Raw genomic sequence first — 21,952 nt, 5'->3', positions numbered from 1 at the left:
TGTCTAAACCGCAAAAAAAAAAACCACCGCCTCGAGTAATTGATGGACTCCCTGCTTACACGGTCAATAAAATCCTGGATTCCCGATGGTCTCGTGGATCCCTACAATATCTCGTCGTAGGGAAGGCTACGGTCCGGAGGAGCGCTCGTGGGTCTCGGAGAAGGATATTCTAGACCCCAACCTCATCCAAGACTTCCACCTTAACTTCCCGGATCGTCCCGTTAGGGCGTCAGGAGCCGCCCGTAGAGGGGGGGGTAATGTTACGATCCCTGCCTCCCGGCAACGGAGGAGGCAGAAGTAGGCGTAGCCCCTATCCATCAGTTCACCTATCAGTTTTCCCATTCACCACCACACTCATCCTACTTAAACACCTGTCCTTCCCTACCTCGTTGCTCAGTATTGGTTTTCCCTGACAGACTTGGGTGAGTCTGTCAGTGATATAACAGCTAGGCAGGACTGCCATTGTGGTCTATTTCATCACCTGTGACCCCATCTTCCAAAGACAACAGTCCAATCTAGCATAGAGTGTCCCGGACTGCTCCGTCAGTGACAGTGAGAGGTTTATCTTGTCTCTTGTTCCGCCAGAATGTAACAAATAGTGACCCCTTAATGGAGGAAACTTTAGCTTTTGTAGGTAATTATACCACTTGACAATGTTACAGGTGTTGGGGGGGGGGAACCCCTAGTGACCCCACAGTCTCACATAGACAATGGCCAGTCTACACATACCTCCAGTCAACACAGCCCTGACCCCTGTTATGTCACCCAGGTCTACACTGTAAGACAATTATTATTTAGGAAAATTGTAAGGAATGCATTCCAAAGCAGTCAATGGAAGTATGGAATTAAAATAGTCAAGTCTTGATAAATAGAGTATATTATCTATTTATTATACCTTTACATTGTGACAAAAACAAATTTCAAGTCCATTATGAGCACACACAGCATATTAAAGATGGGTCTCTGCACTGTAAAGGAATCTGTTCACTTATAAAAACTTTAGCTAATAAACCTGAAATGTCATTTCTTTTACTGCTTGTTCTTTAAGGTACTAACTCATTGACATTATGTACATTAAAATAAGACTATTCACAAAGAAAAAGCATTTATCACAAATGTATCATGCCAAATAAACTCTAGTAATCAAGAGCAATTAAGAAAAGGAAACAAAACCATCTTTTGAGGATGCCAGATAGAAATGTAAACACACACTCAAACGTGGGGCCAATCTTACCAGAAATCAATTAACCCACCAATAATCTTGGACTGATGTCTGAAAACCAGAGCAAACAGTACAATATTGAGGTACTAAAGCTATTAGTAGAACAGATCTAGCTTCTCAATATAATACTTATGTCTGAACTTCATTGAATAGTGACACTTCAATCTTTCATATTCAATATTTTTCACAAAATCAACAGCTGAGAACAGACCGCCATGTACCTTTATCCAGTGGTTTTCAGAGCAGAGACATCCGTGTGGGCAAGAGTTCTTTCCCTGAGGTCCACTGCACGTCAGCTAGCCATGTTCTGGCTGGGTCGTGTGTACTCCTGGGAACGTCGCCTGTAATGAATATTGGAGACTTTGTACAAATTAATAATGTGAGCATATTAATATGATTTGTGTTGAGGCCAAACATAGACAATCACTGTTAAAACTTGAATTCAACCTCCAGTGTCTGCTTTTGAAATGCTGATCATCACCCGTCTTCTGGCTTCTAGATGCACGTGTTAATGGATATTTCTTGTCTTCTTTTTTCCCCCCATATGCTCTTCTCTGTATCATTAAGTACTTCTGGGTCATTTCATGTACCTCGTGGCATCTTGGCTGGTGGTGAATGGCAGGCAGCTGCTCTAAAAATAACATGCCTATTAATATGATGTTGAAGACAAAACCAAAACAATACAACTTTGTTTTGCACTTTAAAATTTATCACAAGCTTGACATATTTACAGTCATCAACTGATTTAGGCTGCTGTTCCTGTGAAAAAAGTCCTTTGTTTAAGAAAGATTCAATTTAAAATCTTTAGGTTTTAAATATAAACCACTGGCAATATGGTAATCACTTTTACAACTTTTAAGAAGTTGCAAGATAGCTCTACAACTATGTTGTCCTTAACCTATTCAGAAACTACCACTAATATTGTAAGAAATTGTTCTCTAGACTCTAGATCTTGTGGGCTCTGTTCTCGATGAATTGGAAAGGTGTTGTTCATGAAGTCCAGTACTCTGTCGATCTCTCTCTTACCAAGAAACTACCCATCTAACGCTGCAGGAAACTCCAGTGCCTGGTCTGGGAATGCTGTGCTATTCAGATTCTGTCAATAAATTTCAAGAATGGTTCACCTTTTTGTTTACACTGTGGCATTTCTTTGCAGTAACAATTGAGTGGGATAGTTATCTGCCTTCTATACTCTCCTGAAAATCATGTATCTTTTTAGCAGTCCCATATCCCTTCCTTATATCCTTGCTGATGAGAATGAGAAATGCTATTTTCAAGAAATTAACACGAATATAATTTTTACATTAATTCCAAGGTACAAGAAAATGAATATCTTCAAAATATGAACTTTAATATACTTACTTAGTTTCTTTTTTGGAAATGGTCAGTGAACCAACCACTCCAGAGCTTGTCCTTCACCTTGAAATGATTTCCTGGAAATGCTGTAATCACAGAGGAGCTCTTCTCCCCTCAACAATGTCCCTTTTTGTCACAGACAGAATTATGACAGGCTGTTCGTTGATTATAAATGACTTTCTTACAGCCCTTACATTGTCTTTTCTCTTTGATGGATTTATCCATCTTCCGATTTGCCTCCTTATCCAGGAGGCAGGCTCAGTGTTTTTCACGAGCATCAATGCAGTTTTTGTGCAGGTTCATCTGAAAAGAAAAGACATCTCATCTCTCCCTGTGAGCTTCAGCAGTTGTCTTTGTGATGACCTTGCCATTGTTATCACACACCACCTCTCCCTCCTGGAAACACCTGGAAGTCACAAACTTCTTCCCCTTCACAGGATCGTCAGTGATGCTCAGGCCTTCCCAGATTTGATACTTTATCAACTTTTTAATTTGCATGTCATTTGGTGGCAGTCCTGTGTTGGGCTTCCAATTCTCTAGCACTTCGACACTGTTGATACATTGGCTGACCAGTCCATCTTCTTCGTCTCCTTTCGCAGCTGCTGACCTGGGCATTACAGCGTAGTTTAGTGAAGTAAAGATGAAACGGCTGATAAAACACAAATAAAATGCAATAAAGGTACATTCCAGATTTTCTTAAATACTGTACATGATTGGAGCTATGCAGGTGGAGGTCTTTTGTTCGGTATTAACATGGATTTTAATTGGCTTCTATGAAAATTGGCCATGGTGTGAGTGAGTTCTGTGATGGACTGGTGTCACATTATGAGTGATACAGTACTTTGCATCCACTGCTTGCCAGGATGGTTCCAGTTCTACCACAACCCTGAATTGAGTGGATGGGTATATCAATGTAGCCATCAACTTGCATGTTCCCCTTCTTCACTAAATGTAAAGGAAGCCAGCTGCTGTTCTAGGTTTTGTGCTCTTTAACAGGAATTATGACCATTTTTGTGCCCACTTGTTGAGACAACACTTTCTTTGCACCCATTTCTCGAACTGTAATAGCGAGAAAATAAAAATGAATACACCAAACTGTAAAAATCCCATATATGTAATTTATTACTTTTGTTGTATGAAAGTATCCTTACTCTCATGTTCTTTACCACCCCTGGGTGCTGCAGGTGCTTCAGGTGGAGAAAGGCCTGCAGGTAATACAGTACAAGAAGCTGCTCAGGCAAGGTGATGTCTTGCCCAGTCTGTGCAACACATCTCTCTTTGCAACCATCAACACCTTCCAGCAATCCTTCGTACTTGGTTCTGGACTCTGCAACTGTCTATATCTGTGGGAGAAATTCGTACTCATCAACTTTTTTTGTATTCAAATTAAAAGTACAACTGAAAGAAGTTTTATAATGAAAATGACCTAATTTTAGTAATCTCTTGGCAACATTCTTACTGTTCTTCTTCTGAATATCCTTTAGGATACTTTGGAAGTTGATGATGAGGTTAGCCAGGCTGGGATCCTCTACTTTCACACTGATATCATTTAGGATGTAGCCCGGAAAATGGTTTATGTTCTTAATATAATTAGCAATGATTTGGTGAGACAGTCCAGTGGTCTTCATTTGGTTACAATAATTGTTGTTTTGGATAGGCCCTTTACAAAGTTTAAGGAAGATGCAGATGGATCCATAAAAACAGGAATCTGGAAACATTTTCTACCTGATAAATGTAGAGTCACTATGTTTATGGCTGAGATTTCACATGGGTGAATTTTAAGCTAAGGAGTAAAAACATGTGCTATGGAAATATCACTGCTCAATTTTAAATGCCTTTAAAAAATAAATACCTCCTGAGAGCAATCTGCCACTCCAAGATCCTTGGTAAGGTCCTGTTTAAACCCAGCCAGGTGAGGAGCATCCAGGGAGTGCGTTCTGTCCAGTCCAGCCTGGGTCACCATCTTCCTGAAAGCCTGCTGATGGCTTTTAAGAACTGGGGGGACAGAAGGAATACAAAATACACATTTAAACATTTTTACTTCTAAGACAAACTAGAATACAAGTATAAAACAAAAGATACATTTGGAAAAAATAGAAAGTTCTCCAGAACTCACATCTTCCCCTTCCTCTTCCACTTCAGTCTCTGGCATCTCTTCCTCCTGGACAGCAGCCTCTTGCTCAGGGCATCTGGACCACTGGTATATCATTTTAACATACCCTTACATAAAGGTAAAGGTTAGAAATGAAACAGAAGAACCCTTATAAATTCTAAATATCTTACCTTGCTGATGTGTCTTCAAGATTCCACATAAAACAGTCCATGGACTCCGCCAGTCTCACATTCTCACCACACATGAGCCCTATGCTCTTGCAATCCCCGACCTGCCGATTCCTCAAGTGATTCAACAAGTCCTTCCTGGCCTGGAGAAGGACCTTGCTGATCTCCTCTGCTGAGGCTCATTTCATACACACCCTCTTTAGGTGAAGAGGAAACTGGTCAAATGTCTTCAGGCAGGTCTTGCACGCCAGAGGAATCCTCATGGGTCTCTTTTGAAAATAAATAACTTTTGTGTAAAGGAACAAGTCAAGACTGTTTCAGTTTCTTAACCGAGCCTTAATTTTCTCTCCAATAGCTTCACCATATTGTTTATTGTATTTTTATCAGAATTATACCTTGCTCTAAAATAATGACTTTATAAAACAACTTAACTCTTACTTGGTCTTGTTCGCAGTCTTTCCAGTAGAAGTCGTTGTAGAATTTAAAAACTGCTGTGATAATTTGATCTGCCCGAGTGTCCTTCCCTAACCCAGTATTGATAGTTTGTGTACTGTAGGGTCCAAAGGTGGTGTTCTGCAATTTCCTCCCATAATGTTTCTTTGATCAGTTGGAAGTAAGTGTGAAAGCTTCCTCCCAGTGGGGAAGCTCAAGATCCTCTAGTTGTATGACAGATTTTCGTCGTAGTGCTCTTCGAGGATCTGCAGTGTGGTGTGAAGCCAATTTTTGGCATTGCTTACCAGCTTCAGATATGTGAGTTTAGGTGGCTTGGCAGGTTTTATGAGTTCCTCGGTCTTCCGTCGTAGGCTGGCGGGTGCTCGGTTCTCCCGTCCAATAAAACTGCTGTGTTTTGTAAATGGTGGACTGTTTGGATCATTTTGTAGATGATCCTGGTTCCTTGGTGGAAGGTATCCTGTCTGACATGTTTGTTGTGTAGGCAGTGTGGAGGGTGACCATACGGTTGCGTGCATTGTCAACTCTGGATTGATCCATACTTACCATTTAAATGCCTAAAGCTTTGTTGACACCGTTAGGTTTCCACTGTTAGGCAGCTTTAACTCTGTAGAATCTGTGGCTCCATAGGAAGACTATCTTGCCTTTCTGTGTGTCGCTATGTTTCTGCCTGGGTCTTCTTCAGGCATTGTTCTGGAACACTGTGTCCATGCTGGCTTGTTTTTATCCTGTTTTGTAAGGGGCAGTGTGTTGTAGTTCCTCCTAGGGGGCTAGTTTGTATTCTATGGTCTGTGTTCCTTCTGTACGTTTCTGTATGAGTAGGTGCAGTTTCAGTTGGTGAATGGGTTTCTGCTTTCCCTGGTGGGGATTATGCATGGACCATTAACATCTCAATAGGCAATCAGGGTCTTTTGTTTTCCTCCCTAGTAGGACTGTGCAAGCTGTGTGAGTTTCCATAGCTGATTGGTTTCAGTTATTCTTCTGTTTGTTGCGTGTTAGTATGGTGAAGAGTTCCAGTCCCTGTAGGATCTGGCTAGTTAGGAGAGGGGAACGAAGCTCCTTCTCCCAGACTTTATCCGAGAGGGGACCATCTGGGACAAGGAGAGGACTCTCCTTCCAACGACTAAAACCCTCCCGGTTTTTCTGATGTACAGGTCTTGTGTAAAGATAGTATTAAGTCTTTTGATCCACTCCCTTTCCTTTTTCTTTCTTTCTGTCTCTGTCCAGTTGGGGTTGCTTTCCAGTCCCGTGGTTCCTGATGTACCTGTGTTGTGTCAGCTGGGTTCGGATGGAGTTACCCATTCCCCCCACATAGGTCACCCCGCACTTTTTGCACTGGATGCTGTAGATGGCGTTATTGTTGTTTTCTGAGAGTGCCCTTTGCAACTGGAAGATTTCTTTAGTTTCTTTGTTTTGGATAGTTGTTTTCTGTTATGAAATGTTTGGCTCTTGGTGTATATGATCTGTTGTGTACAGGTTTTAGCTTGCTTTGGTCTAATTAATGCTAAAGGTTTTTGTTTTTTTCTGTGTGCAGATATGATTTTGTGCTCCCTCAGTATGTTTGTGTTTTCTAATATCATGGTTTTTGGTTGGATTTTATGCTGAGTTGAAAATATGATGTGTTGAGGGGTATTTTTCTGTCATCTGGAGTTTTTCTATTTAGAAATGTTTGTGCCACATTTTTGAGGAAACTTTGTGTGTATCTTCTCTGGCATAAAGCTTGGAAGAGTGTTTATTTGGCTTCCTCAAAGTCTTGTTGTTGTGTACAGATTTTGTGGAAGTGTAGGAGTTGTGATTTTACCAGTCCTTTGAAAGTATGTTTTGGGTGGAAGCTATCCTTGTGCAGTAAGCCGTGTGAATGTGTCTTTGAAAAATACCTTGATGTCCAGTTTGTCTGTGTTGTTGAAGGAAGAAACTTTGTATGTGGTGGTGTCTAGGAAGTCTATCAGGCTACCATGCTTGGTGTATTTGAGTTTAATGGACCTGTGGTGTGTGTTGAGGGTGTTAATGATTTCTTGTAAGGCTTGATATGTGCTGCCTATATGTTTATTTTTTATATCTTTGCCCTGTGATGGACTGGTGTCCTTTCCAGGGTGTAGCCTGCCATGTGTCTATTTCTTGCCACATTTTAAAGTGGAGTTATAATCTTACTATTTTTACAGTTTTAAATTGACATTTACAAATGTATATTAAAGCAGCTACCCACCTGAACTAAACTATGTCAGCATGTGTAGTCTGCAAAGGAACAAGTAATAGGTTTATTCCATACTGAAAAGAGAAGAGAGAAAACTCAACGTTTCGTCTGTGAAGCCTTCAGGTGTGAGAAAGACAGGGCAGGTTACAAAGGTTAAATAGCACAGAAGAACAAAAGCTGGGAGAGGGGAGGAGGCAGGAGCGGCAGAGAGGCCACTCAGGAAGTGCAAAGTGGAGAGAGGTGAAGAAAGGTATGAAGTCAAGACCTGCAAGAGAATAGAGAAGATTACATTAAAATAAGTCAGTCATTGAGAGATCCTGGCCATTTGAGGTGAAAAGAAAAACTATGGGCTTGGAGAAATCTTTAACCTTCCCAGCCCTAATATGTTCTCTGAAGCGTTCTCCTAGACTCCTTTCGGTTTCCCAAATGTAGATAGCTGGGCATTTTTTGCAAGCGATACAGTAAATGAGATACAGGATGTTGTCAGGGTAATCCGGAATTGTCCTGTGATGCCCTGAATGTCGTTAGATATGTATTTGCAAGTGATGCAGCGAGTGCTGTTGCAGGGGAAGGTGCCAAGTGCGAGGGAGCTGTGAACAAGAAGCTTATGTGGTGGTCAGCGATAAGAGATGATTGGGCGGTCGGGAAAAAAGAGTACCGATGGAGGGATCGTCCTGTAAAATGGAGTCATTGTTAATGATGGTCCTGGGGATAGAAATTGGGTTAGGGTGGTAGGAAAGCACCGAGGGAATGCGGTTGTGAGACCAGGAGTTCCGGATTGAGTTGATGAGCCGAGGGCTGTTTTTGGCCTGGGAGTAGAATAAAGTGACACCTTTCGTCAAACTTTTTGACAGGTACCACGCCCCCTTTTTCAGGCAATGGGAGGCCGCCATGGGCAGATGTCCTGCCCCCTTTTTGGCTAATGGTGCATCATTACGAGTGGATGTCCCGCCCCCTCCAGAGCCAATGGTGTGTCATTATGAGTGTTGTTGTCCCGCCTTCCACTCCCTGGGCCTCAGGGTCCAAATACCCACCATCGCATCCCCCTCAATTTATAAATAAGTGTATGAAAGCACGTATTAGCGACGAGGGTTGGAAGGTGATCAAGTCTGCCGTAGGTTTCAGCGCGCTCTATTATAACCCTAAGGAATCGGGGCGTTACGGCGGTGTGTGGGGAGTCTGGTGAGGGCCGCGAGTTCCCGGGGTGTAAGCGGCACCAGCCGCAGCCAGGTGTCAGACTGGTTGACCCTGATAGCATGTCTCAAAAAACATCAAGCGCGCGCGCGCGCACACACACACACTCACACACACACACACACACACACACTGAGTAAAGTGGGCCGCGAGATCCCGGGGTGTGGGCTGTTGCAGCCAGGGTCCGGTGACAGTGTGGTTGACCCTGACAGCAAGTCTCAAAATACAGCAAGGGTGTGTAAACACACACACACACACACATACACACACAAAGTCTCACGGAAAGAACTCGCAGGACAAATAACATGTGAAATGTGAACCACTTTACTTCATCAGTAGGTTTTCAAATACAGAAACATCAAAGGAAACATCCCAGTATACACTTTTGAACTTTTCACACACGTTACAGACTACTGCTTGCAATCACCAATTAAATGTTGGTGCAGAACTCAGTTGTAGCTATCACCCCAACATTGTTCAGAAACTCAGCAGCATCTGAAAAAGCATTCATAAGGCCCTTTCCCTCGCCATTTCTATAGCCATGAACACCAAACTGGGCAACTCTGTCTAACAGATCAAATAAATTTGCCTGAGTGATCAGAGGGACGGTGTAACCACAGGTTCTATATAAAATACGTTGTATTTTGGAATACACACCGCTGAATCCGACAGGCTTCAGATTCTAATCTGAAAACATCAGAATCACAGTAATTTCACTCATGTTCTTTACATACACATCTATCTCTTTAACAAATTCAAGGACATGAGCATTCTGTTTATTGATTTTATTTTCAAGCTTTGCAGAAAGAAGGGTGTAAAGAACTCTTTGTAAGAATTCTAACGTATATATTCGGAATTCTTCATTCTTTGGACGATGGCTCACCCGTCTCTAAAACACAGCCATGGTTTTACATAGATCTTTTTTTCTCTTGTGTAAAAATAAGTATAATGTTTCTTTTGCAATGCACCAAAAGTCACGTCTAGTATTTTTCCATCTACCTTTTCAAGTAAGGAGCGTACACACTCATATGGCGATCGGTTGTCAATTATGTTTCTCAGCAAGTGTTTTATACTCCGCTCAGTATGATTTGTAATGGTATAGGCACCCAGGCCCCTGGCGATGTACAGAACAGCCGATAAAATTTGGGCTAAACTGAGAGACTTATAAATTTCTAACGCAGCAAACGACACATCTTCGTACCCATCCGCGCACCCGTCAACCAGGCATGTGTGACCCCGTTGACCTGGATGATTAATCAAACAGGCCTCGCATTCATCAATCAGAACCCCCTTTAAACAATGGCTGAAGATGCAACATTCCACTGACTTTACAATCTGATCCATAGCATCAGGCTCATTAGAGCCATCATTAGCTAAACTAAGTTGAACATCATCATTATTAACATTTTGGCGAATACATATGCACAGACACGAAACATTCAAGCTCGATGGTAGTTAGAAGATTGATGCGTCGACCTCTTCGTTATTCTATTAAAGGAAAAAAGAAAAGGAAGGCTTAACAAAATAAATAGGCATGCTTTTTACCTAAACTATTTACCATTTTAATGCCTCTTTTGTGTTCGAGTTTTTCGTTTCCTCCAAACTCGCCGCGGTTTAATATTGACTATTTGTAGCGACTCTTTATCATCAGTCGTTGACGGTTCACCAACACCAGATTCCCCGTACGTGCTCACATGACAGCCACTGTCACACACCACTGAGTGCGGGGTCAGCTTTTGCTAAAAAGAAGACGAAGTGTTGAAAATGATATACGCTAAGCGCAGATTGAAACAACAATTCCATTATCAGAAAAAATATTTTAGCAACTTACCTCTTCAGTTTGCATAGCAGAGGAATCCGATGATTCACTACTCAAAGAAGCCATCTTCGCAGCAGTCAATATCGGGGCCTGACAGCTAAGGTGTCACACTTCAAAACCGGCAAGTCGGCTCATTTAAGCATAAACTCCAAATCCGTAACCATGCCTACATAGCTCAAGACAGTTTTCAAATGGTTGTGATGTTTTAGAATGCCCCACCATATCCCCCTGCCCCAAAATCACACGTATTTTATCGAGAGCGAAAAGTAATCACGTTGAATTAAAATACGTAAGCTTATTTTTAATGAGAAAGTCAAGAACAGCTCCTCGGACAGCGCGAAACAGGCCATCCAGCAGATCCGTCAAGCACGTCCTCAAATCCTTCAATCCATCACAACTGAAAAAAAAGAGGTGCAGCAGCCCCTCCGTCCACTTCCTGCACACAGGGCAGAGGGAGTCCTCCTCAGCATGGAAGCGCTGCAGTACCATCTTGGTGAAAACGCAGTTGTGACGGATGAAGTCCAGCTGCTTGCATCTCTAGGGCAGGAAAGGCAGCCTCAGACATGCCCAGATCCATGTCGGCTCGAGGTGGCGGAAGATCTTACCACAGAACTCCTCAGAGATTGGCACACTGAACCATTTCGCCACCATCAGCCTGTAGAACATGCTGGTGGTGCACTCCAGGAGGTCCACCCCACGGTCCCCCCACTTCACCCTCAGCTCCAGCCAGGCTGGGCCTGCTGCCCCGTCTTGTGGACGGAGCTTCTCCAGCCAACTGTCCGGGAGTCCGAGTTTGAGCTGCTCGTAATCCTGATGGATCTTACTGACAGGCAGCTTGTTGTCGACCTCTCGGACAGCATCGACAATAGCCTGGGTGGGCAGAAAACTGTCCTTTACTTCATAAAGAAGATCCTTGACCTTGGATATGCCAGCCTCGTAGAGCCGCCTGTTCCATCGAGACCCCAGCAGGGGGTTGAGGAACAGAGGCTGCTCCAGAAGCTGGGCCCGGGTCTCCGGCGTGTAGGAGACATGCTGGGACATGAACTCCCCCCACGCCAGCAGGACCTCCATGTAAAAGGGGGGCAGATGTTTTACCAGCCCCGGAGTCAGCCTCATCAGGAGGGTCTCCTGCCCCAAGCCCCCACAAGTCATCGAGGTAGCGTACCATAAAAAATCTTCCAAATGCCGACATTATCCAGGTCAAGGAATTTCTTCACTACTTTCAGCCTAAAGCTTTTCAGCTTCAGGCCTACATCACACAGCTTCAGCCCACCCCTGGAGATTTCCCCAATGAGGGTGTCATGAGCAACCCGTGGAGGCTTCCCCTCCCACACGAATCCCACCACAAGTTGCCTAATCTCGTTCTCTACCCATTCAGGAAGAGGCATCACAGACACTGGGTACCACAAGAGGCACAGGCACAGTGTGTTAACGAGCAGGACCCTTCCCTTTAGGGTCAGGGACCTGTGTCTCCACTGATTTAGCCTGGCCCTCATCTTAATGAGCTTCTCCTTCCACAGGAGAAGCCCAGTGGCCTGCTCATCAGCGCTAATGTAGACGCCAAGGACCTTCAGGTGACCCGTCTCCACCCTGAAAGGGTAGCCGAGGAGCGGGGCAGGGTCTGCCCTCCCCACTGGCATGACCTCAGACTTCTCCAAGTTTACCTTGGCGCCCGAGGCAGCGCAGGAGGCCTGCACCACCTCCAAAATGGCCGAGATCTCTGCCACCTCTGCCAACGTCAGTGTGGTGTCGTCAGCATATTGGTATATCAACGAGGTGGCGGTGCCCCCAGGCAAGGTGACACCGCACACCCCCTCCTTACTGGGGATCGCCAGACCCAGGGGCTCAGCCACTAAGGAGTAGAGCAGAGCTGACAGAGGGCAGCCCTGCTGCACTGACCTGGTCACTGGAAAGAAGCTCGTGAGGGAACCGTTCACCTTGACACAGCTCATGATCCCCTTGTACACGAGCCTCACCCAGGAGATGAAGGCCTCGCAGAAGCCGAAGCTCTTCAAGACCTCAAACAGGAAGGAATGCTCCACACTGTCGAAGGCCATCTCCTGGTCCAGTTTCAGGACGTATCCGCCCTTCGGCTGCTCCCACATAAGGTCCACGACATCTCTGATGGAGCACACCGTGTCCGCGATGTCTCTCCCCTTGACGCAGTAGGTCTGCGAAGGCGACAGGATCCTGGGCAGAACCTTCCTGAGCCTGAGGGAGAGAACACGAGTTAGGATCTTATAGTCCGAGTTCAACAGGCTGATCAGGCGAAAGTTTTTCAAAAGGGAGGGATCCCCCTGCTTTTTGTAGACGAGAGATCACCCCCCTTCTCATAGATGGGGTCAGAGCGCCGGTCCTGGCAATCTCCTGGAACACCTCCAGAAGGAGGGGCCCCTGGGACTGCTGAAAGTGTCTGTAGAGCTCGGAGGAGAGCCCGTCCCACCCTGGGCTCTTGTTAGGAGACGAGCCCCGAAGTGCCTCAAGCACTTCCTCCAAGTTCAGCGCACTGTCAGAGAGCTCACGATCGCTCTGTGACAGGCAGGTACTCACCCTGGCCAGCATGGCCTGGGTCTGCTGCTCATCCACCCATTCGGACCGGAACAAGGCGCTATAAAAAGAAAACACCTCATTCCTAACGGCCTCAGGGGCAGAGAGCCGCACACCGTCCTCTCCCACCAGCTCCTTGATGAAGGAGCTGCGCTGCCTCTCCTCCTCCAGGACGAAGAAGAACCTCGTGCTCTTCTCGCCCTCAGCCAGATACTGGGCTCTGCTGCGCACCCTGGCTCCTCTCCACTTCTCCTCCTCCAGGGCTTGCAGCTCACCCCTCAGCTCCAGCAAGAGCTCGCAGCCCCCGCCGTGATCTGCCAGGAGCCCGAGCTCTGAGGTGATCCGAGCCCGAAGCTCTCTCTCCCGCCTGGCCTTCTCCCGCCCCCGGGACAGGCCATACGAGATACTGAACTCTTTGATGGCGTATTTGAGATTATCCCACCAGACCAGCTTTTCTGACCTTATTAAAGCACCAGAGGCCGGGGCCCCGGTCCTCCTGTGCCCCTGCTAGAGAGAAGTGAAGCACAGCATGGTTGCTCAGGGTCGTGAACACATAGTGCATCCGGCTCAGGCACGGGAAGAGACTCATGTGCCCCTGCAACAGGTCGATCCGGCTCTGTCTCAAGACACCTTCGACGACCTGCCGCCGAGAAAAGTCCCTCCGTGCACCATAAGCCTGACGCCACGCATCCACGAACCAGTGAGCTTCCGCACTGCGCTCCAGGAAGCTGCGAGCAGCGCTGCTCTTAAAGGTCATCCCAACCGCGACATCGAGCGCACTCAGTGCACAGTTAAAATCTCCGATGACCAGCCCTGGCTGCTGAAAGCAGCTCGCCTCCAGCTGCTTGAAGAAGGCGAGCCGCTCAGCTTCCCCATTGTGGGCGTAGATGTTGCTCAGCAGCACGGACTGTCCAGGAAACCCAAGACAGACCTGCAGGAGCCGGCCCTCCGTGTCGCGGTGCAGGAGCCTTACGCTCTCGTACACTCCCCCCCTCACCAGCACAGCCACCCCCCTCCTGCACAGGCTGGAGGCGTTGCTGTAAAACAGCTCCCCGTCCCACTCTGCTCGCACCTTCCGGACACACTCCTCGTCCCAGAAGGTCTCCTGGAGGCAGACAACATCCGTCCGCCCCAGCAGAGCTAACACTGCCCCCAGCTTTGCTCAGTCCCTCAGCCCGTTGGCGTTTAAAGAGGCGAAAGTTGCCATCACGCATATGGCCATAAGAGTGAAATTAATTCTCCGGCCCGCGCGACAGTTCCCCCGCCCTTTCTGCCACATTCTCATTGCCAACTCTTGCCGCTTCCTCCCCACCTCCTGTCTCCGCCACCGCAGAGACATCAGGGATGGGTCTGCGGACAACTCTTGAACTGGGCTTCAGGTTGGGCTGAGGCCTGACGTGGTGCCACTGGATCCCAGCCTTCGAGGGCCCAGGCGGTTGTACCCCGGCTTGCCCACTCCCCTCCCCCTCCTCCCTGTCCTCCCTCTCCACCCCATCCATCTCCACCACCTCCCCTTCCCCCTCCATCTTCATGTCCTGTAATACCCCTCCTCCGTCCCTGCCCCATCCATCTCCAGACACCCATCCTCCATTCCTACTTCCACCACTTCCCCTACCTCTCCTCCCACGACCATATCCAACTCCCCTTCTTCAGTCTCTGCCAACGGTGCCTGACCGAGTATTGAAGAGGCTCCCTCACTTGGCAGGCCGGTGTCTTGTGGCCGCTGCAGGGCAACCGGGCGCTTCCCCTCAGGCTCCTCTGGGTCCTCGGGCGTCTTTTCGTCTGGGCCTATGTCCACCTTGCCAGGGTCTTTTCGCTGTTGCCGCTGCCGCTTGGTCACACGCCTCACAGCAGCGCCTTTGCTGACCCCAGCAGGCTTCTCATGCCTGGACCCAGAAGAGGGCCCTGCTGGCTCACTAGTAAGCTGGGGAACCGCTGACGGTGATGGTGGTGGTGGTGCTGGTGCCGTCCCCTCCTCCCTCTGCCTCTCTTCCTGCACAGGCTGGGGTGTCAAAAGCCCACTGGTACGCTGAGGGGCCGCCTCTGGTGGTGGTGGTGCCCGTAGGATCTCAGCTGCACCACGCTGCACCGGCGCATGTTGTGGAGCAACCTCCCTCTGCTTCTCTTGCGGCACAGAGTGGGATGCAGCAGGATTGTTAGGGCAACGGGGCGCCCCTGCTGGTGGAGACTCTGGCTGGTCCCCGGCTCCTTTCTGCTGCGCTGTACCCAGGATTGGAGAGGCCTCCCTCTGCCTCTCCCCCATCACCGGCTGGGGCGTTGCTGGCTCACTGGGGTCCTGGGGCGCCGCTGCTGGCAACTCTCCATGCTCAGCTGCAGCGGCCACTCGTAGTCCATCTTCAACCCCCTCGGCGTTGCGGGCAGCTGCTCCTGCTCCGGCTGGATCTTCCGGCTCCGGCTCGCAGTTGCAGCTCATGAGCGCATGGAGGCAGTCCGGGCACTTGGCAGCGGTGCAGTTCCTGGCGCGGTGGCCGGGCTGTCTGCACTCATAGCAGAGGAACTCGGGGCAGTCCTTGGCAATGTGCCCTGAAGTACTGCTCCCCCTCTGCCGTGGCGAAGCGGGTGCTGTATGGCAACGAGGCTACATGCCATCAGCAATGGTGGTCCCAGGGTAGTGGCGCATCCTGATGTCCGAAATCACTCTCACCCCCCAGCTACTCAGCTTCTCCTTGATAGTCTCGTCTGAGATATATGCCGGGAGGTGGAGGAAGGAAACCACTACCTCCTTCTGCTCCAGCCAGCGGCAGGGTCTGCGTGTTCTTTTGAGTACAGAGTCAGTTCAAACTCTTTTGGCGTCTGGGGGCGGCAGGCAAAAAGAGAGCCCTCCCCACAGACGCCATGCACCGCTGCGATAATAGCACCCGCAGATGGTTTCTCCACACCGCTCACATCCACCACAACAGTATGCGCCCTTGCAAAAACCCGCCGGGGGGGTCGATCCGAATTCCTCATCCTTCTCTTTCCTACACCACTCTCCTCCTCCACTACAATAACATTCTCTGCCTCCATGTTTTTTCCTTCCATTAAAACACAAACAGGACTCAGAAAGCAACAAAAAAGCAACAACAAAAAACCAAAAGTCTCTCCCCTCCCCAAACAGCGCTAGGCTGAAGGGGAGGGCTTCAAAAATCAACCAAAAATTCACAAAAAACCACAAAAATTCACAAAAAACAAAGTCTTACTTGAGACAAACAAATGGTCTATTCCTCTCCTTCTTCCTGCTCTCACGCTGACCACGGCCCCTGTGACGTCAGAGGGCCTGCTCAAGGGGGTGTGGCCGTAAGCGAGAGCAGGGCTCAATGGCACCTTTCTTATAGAGAGGACAGCTCTGTCACCTCTTTTACGACGTTGCTTTTTTCCCTTGCGTTTTTCTCTTCTTCCCACGTTCTCTCTCTTCACTGCCTTCGTCCCCACTCTATTTCACTTCAGTCTTTCACTTGTAGCGGCAATGCTTGTTAATAAGACAGAATTAAGTGTTGCTGTGCTTTCCCAAATGAGGCCCCATCTCTCTGTTCATCTATGTAGTGCAGCCAATGTGAAGCTATTCATGCAGGCTGATTTAAAGATGTTTTCTATTGATAAGAGACAGCTCCCAAATGGGGATGCACTTAGCTAAGACTGGCTATCATGATCAATGGTCATCCATTGGCGCCTATCTGTCTAGGGAGTGCCAGATGGATATCTGGACTGCATTCCTAAGTGTCAGGAGTAAGTGACTCATATCTCACCTTGATCAACCAATCAGGGACTGGTAGGGCCGAGTAACCCACGTGGGTCTCTGATGCCAACGAAACTTTCAGCCAATGAACGAGCTGAAGTTCCTCCAGGTAAAAACAGGCAACACAGAACTATTCAAAGGAGAACTCCAGGGGTGCGAGACAGTTCCAGGGCAGGACAGCCCAGGTGCAGAAAGGCTCCCAAGGGCAGGACATTCTCGCAGCGCACCTCCTGACCATCCTGAGACTCAGCCCGGACAACCACGGAACGGCCGGTGTGTCAGAGTGCCAGAACTTTCCTCTATTTTAAGAGTCTAGAGCGGAGGTTACCAGAGAGTAACCAGAGGATCCACACGAGGTTAGCACCAGCAGCAAGCCTCGTGAACAGGTCAGAACTGTGGACAGCTGAATCACTATTCAGAACTAGCGCTTCATCAGGAATGAACCGGTATTCTTCCTCACCTGCTGGGACCCACACTCATCTTTTCTCCTGTGCACAAACTTTGCTAGTTAAAGCCAACACTAACTAGCCGGTCAGTGAGCATCAGCAGCGCACCGTCGCAAGCCACACAGCACAGCCTGGCACGGAGCCAGAGAGCCCGCAGGATATCTACATCCCCAGAGATTGGATGAGCATTCAACTGCACTGCATCACAGCTCGAGAATTCAATTGTTATTCCAACCAGTTGATATCAATTTAATTCCTAAGAGTTATGTACTTGTTTTGAGTATCTAATGTAGAAGTTATAACCAAGTTAATTTACGAAACGGTCTAAATGAATGATATACTGAACGTATGTCCTCTTGATATATGTAACTCTTCGTAACTGATTGAATATATACCTTTTGTATTCTGATAACCCTCTCGATAAGATCTGTTAGGTTTACATGCATATTTTATGTATAAATATTTTATGTATAAATATTTTATTAATAAATATTTCCTCGTGTATTAGTACCTGTGTGTATGCGTTGTTTGAGTTATATCGCATGGTTGGATTCTAAGGCCATTAAAAGAATCATTTTATTATTTACTGCTACAATTAATAATTGTCCCAGTAAATGCCCAAACCCTACAGAACTGGTGCCTCGTGAGAGCACACTACAACTGTATTATTATTATTATTATTATTATTATTATTATTATTATTGAGAGACAGGCTCACTGTCTGTTCCTCAGGCTGGGACAGGAGATCACACACTGTATTTTTATTATTGAGAGACAGGCTCACTGTTCCTCAGGGTGGGACAGGAGATGACATACTGAATTATTATTATTGAGAGACAGGCTCACTGTATGTATTTTTATTACTGAGAGAGAGGTTCACTGTCTGTTCCTAATGCTGGGAAAGGAGATCACACACTGCATTATTATTATTGAGAGACAAGCTCACTGTTCCTCAGGCTGGGACAGGAGATCACACTGTATTATTATTATTGAGAGTCTGGCTCACTGTTCCCCAGGCTGGGAGAGGAGGTCACACACTGTATTATTATTATTGAGAGACAAGCTCACTGTTCCTCTGGCTGGGAGAGGAGGTCACACACTGTATTATTATTATTGAGAGACAGGCTCACTGTCTGTTCCTCAGGCTAGGACAGGAAGTCACACACTGTATTATTATTATTATTATTGAGAGACAGGCTCACTGTCTGTTCCTCACGCTGGGACAGGAGATCACACATTGTATTAATATTATTGAGAGACAGGCTCACTGTTCCTCAGGCTGGGACAGTAGATCACACTGTATTATTATTATTGAGAGACAGGCTCACTGTCTGTTCCTCAGGCTAGGACAGGAAGTCATACACTGTATTATTATTATTGAGAGACAGGTTCACTGTCTGTTCCTCAGGCTGGGACAGGAGATCACACACTGTATTATTATTATCGAGAGACCTGCTCTTTCCTGACTGTTCCTTAGGCTGGGACAGGAGATCATAATCTGCTTTATTATTATTGAGAGACTGGCTCACTCCTGTCTGTTCCTCAGGTTGGGACAGGAGATCACACACTGTATTATTATTGAGAGACGGGCTGACTGTCTGTTCCTCAGGCTGGGACAGTGGATCACATACTATATTATTATAACTGAGAGACAGGCTCACTTTCTATTCCCCAGACTGGGACAGAAGATCACACACTGTATTATTATTGAGAGACAAGCTCACTGTCTGTTCCTCATGCTGGGACAGGAGATCACACACTGTATTATTTTTATTGAGAGACAGGCTCACTGTCTCTTCCTCAGGCTGGGACAGGAGGTCACACACTGTATTATTATTATTATTATTGAGAGACAGGTTCACTGTCTGTTCCTCAGGCTGGGACAGGAGATCACACACTGTATTATTATTATTGATAGACAGGCTCACTGTTCCTCAGGCTGGGACAGGAGATCACACTTTATTATTATTATTATTGAGAGACAGGCTCACTGTCTGTTCCTCATGCTGGGACAGGAGATCACACTCTGTATTTTTATTATTGAGAGATAGGTTCACTGTCTGTTCCTCCGACTGGGACAGGAGATCACACGGTTTATTAATATTATTGTTGAGAGACATGCTCACTGTCTGTTCCTCTGGCTTTGGCAGGAAATGACACAATGTATTATTAGTAATGAGAGACAGGCTCAGTGTTCCTCATGCTGGGACAGGAGATCAAAAACTGTATTATTATTATTGAGAGACAGGCTCACTGTCTGTTCCTCAGATTTGGACAGGAGATCACACACTGTATTATTATTATCGAGAGACTTGCTCTTTCTTGACTGTTCCTTAGGCTGGGACAGGAGATGATAATCTGCTTTATTATTATTGAGAGACTGGCTCACTCCTGTCTGTTCCTCAAGATGGGACAGTGGATCACACACTATATTATTATTACTGAGAGACAGGCTCACTTTCAATTCCCCAGACTGGGACAGAAGATCACACACTGTATTATTATTATTGAGAGACAGGCTCACTGTCTGTTCCCCAGGCTGGGACAGGAGATCACACAATGTATTATTATTATTATTGAGATAGAGGCTCACTGTCTGTTCCTCAGACAGGGACAGGAGATCACACAGTTTATTAATATTATTGTTGAGAGACATGATCACTGTCTGTTCCTCAGACTGGGGCAGGATATTCCACACTGGATTATTATTATTGAGAGACAGGATCACTGTCTGTTCCTCAGGCTAAGACAGGAGATCACACACTGGATTATTATTATTGAGAGACAGGTTTAGTGTCTGTTCCCCAGGCTGGGACAGGAGATCAAAAACTGTTTTATTATTATTGAGAGACAGGCTCACTGTCTGTTCCACAGGCTGGGACAGGAGATCACACAGTTTATTTATATTATTGTTGAGAGACATGTTCACTGTCTGTTCCTCTGGCTGGGGCAGGAAATGACACACTGTATTATTATTATTGAGAGACAGGCTCACTGTCTTTTCCTCAGGCTGGGAAAGGAAGTCACACACTGTATTATTATTATTGAGAGACTGGCTCACTCCTGTCTGTTCCTCAGGTTGGGACAGGAGATCCCACACCGTATTATTATTATTGAGAGACGGGCTGACTGTCTGTTCCTCAGGCTGGGACAGTGGATCACACGACGTTGCGCTGCTGATGCTCTCTGAAGACCAGCTAGTTAGTTTTGGATGAAACTAGCGAAGTTTGTGCACAGGAGAAAAGATGACTGTGGGTCCCAGCAGGTCAGGAAGAAGACCAGTTCGTTCCTGATGAAGCGATAGTTCTGAATAGTGATTCAGCTGTCCACAGTTCCGACCTGTTCACGAGGCCTGCTGCTGGTGCTAACCTCGGGTGGATCGTTTGGTTACTCTCTGGCAACCTCCGCTCTCGACTCTTAGAACAAAGCAAAGTTCTGGCACTCGGACACACTGGCCGTTCCGTGGTTGTCCAGGCTGAGTCTCAGGATGGTCAGGAGGCGCGCTGCGAGAATGTTCTGCCCTTGGGAGTCTTTCTGCTCCTGGGCCGTCCCGCCCTGGAATTGTCTCACAGCCCTGGAATTCTCCTTTGAATTCCCTTTAGAATAGTCTTGGAGCTCTGTGTTGCCTGTTTTTACCTGGAGGAACTTCAGCTCGTTTATTGGATGAAAGTTTCATGGGCATCAGAGACCCACGTGGGTTACTCGGCCCTACCAGTCCCTGATTGGTTGATCAAGGTGAGATATGAGTCACTTACTCCTGACACTTAGGAATGCAGTCCAGATGTCCATCTGGCACTCCCTAGACAGATAGGCGCCAATGGATGCCCATTGATCATGATAGCCAGACTTAGCTAAATGCATCCCCATTTGGGAGCTGTCCCTTATCAAAAGAAAACATCTTTAAATCAGCCTGCCTGAATAGCTTCTCTGTGGCTGCACCACAGAGATGAAGAGAGAGATGGGGCCTCATTTGGGAAAGCACAGCAACACTTAATTCTGTCTTATTAACAAGCATTGCCGCTACAATTAGTAGGAAGAAAGATACATTATTTTGAAAATGTAATATGTTTTAAAGGATTAAAGGGAAAAGAAATACTTTATATACGCAAACTAATTCTACTAAGCTCCTCTAAACAATATCGCCTGAAGAATTGTCAAAGCACAGTGTATCAATTTGGGTGACAGTGGGGGAAAAGGATCACAACATTGAAAACCACAAGGCTTATTTTCAACAACAAAATTTGTGCTTGATAATATTTGACAAAAAAATGAATATTACACGCACGGAAATCAATATTTACCATTAGGGTAGAATGCAGCATAGAACAGTTGGATAGAAGGTTAGTGTAACTCTATAGTGCATCACAGAGGCTGGTCTCTTCCCCTCATTATGCAGGCTGACTTGTTCACAGTGAACTGTCCTCCAGCGATAGTCAGCTGTAATCACTTATGCAGACATGATGTTAATACTCTGACAGCATCTTGGCTGATTTGGTTAAAGTGTTTTCCTATTAAACAGGAGATTCTGCATTCAAATCCCAGCAGTGTCTTTCTTCTTGTCTTGTCTTACAAAATGTATCACTATGGATGATTACATGCAGCTTGATTTTGTTTAATGCAAGTTTTCATTCCCTTTCTGATGGCTCTCTACAGTAATTTTTAAAAGTACTAATCGGGATGGATTACTGTACATATCCTCAGTAAAGGG

Source organism: Lepisosteus platostomus, assembly GCF_059453375.1.
Source record: "Lepisosteus platostomus isolate fLepPlt1 chromosome 5 unlocalized genomic scaffold, fLepPlt1.hap1 SUPER_5_unloc_3, whole genome shotgun sequence".
NCBI classification, from domain to species: Eukaryota; Metazoa; Chordata; class Actinopteri; order Semionotiformes; family Lepisosteidae; genus Lepisosteus; species Lepisosteus platostomus.
This window is presented reverse-complemented; position numbering follows the sequence as displayed.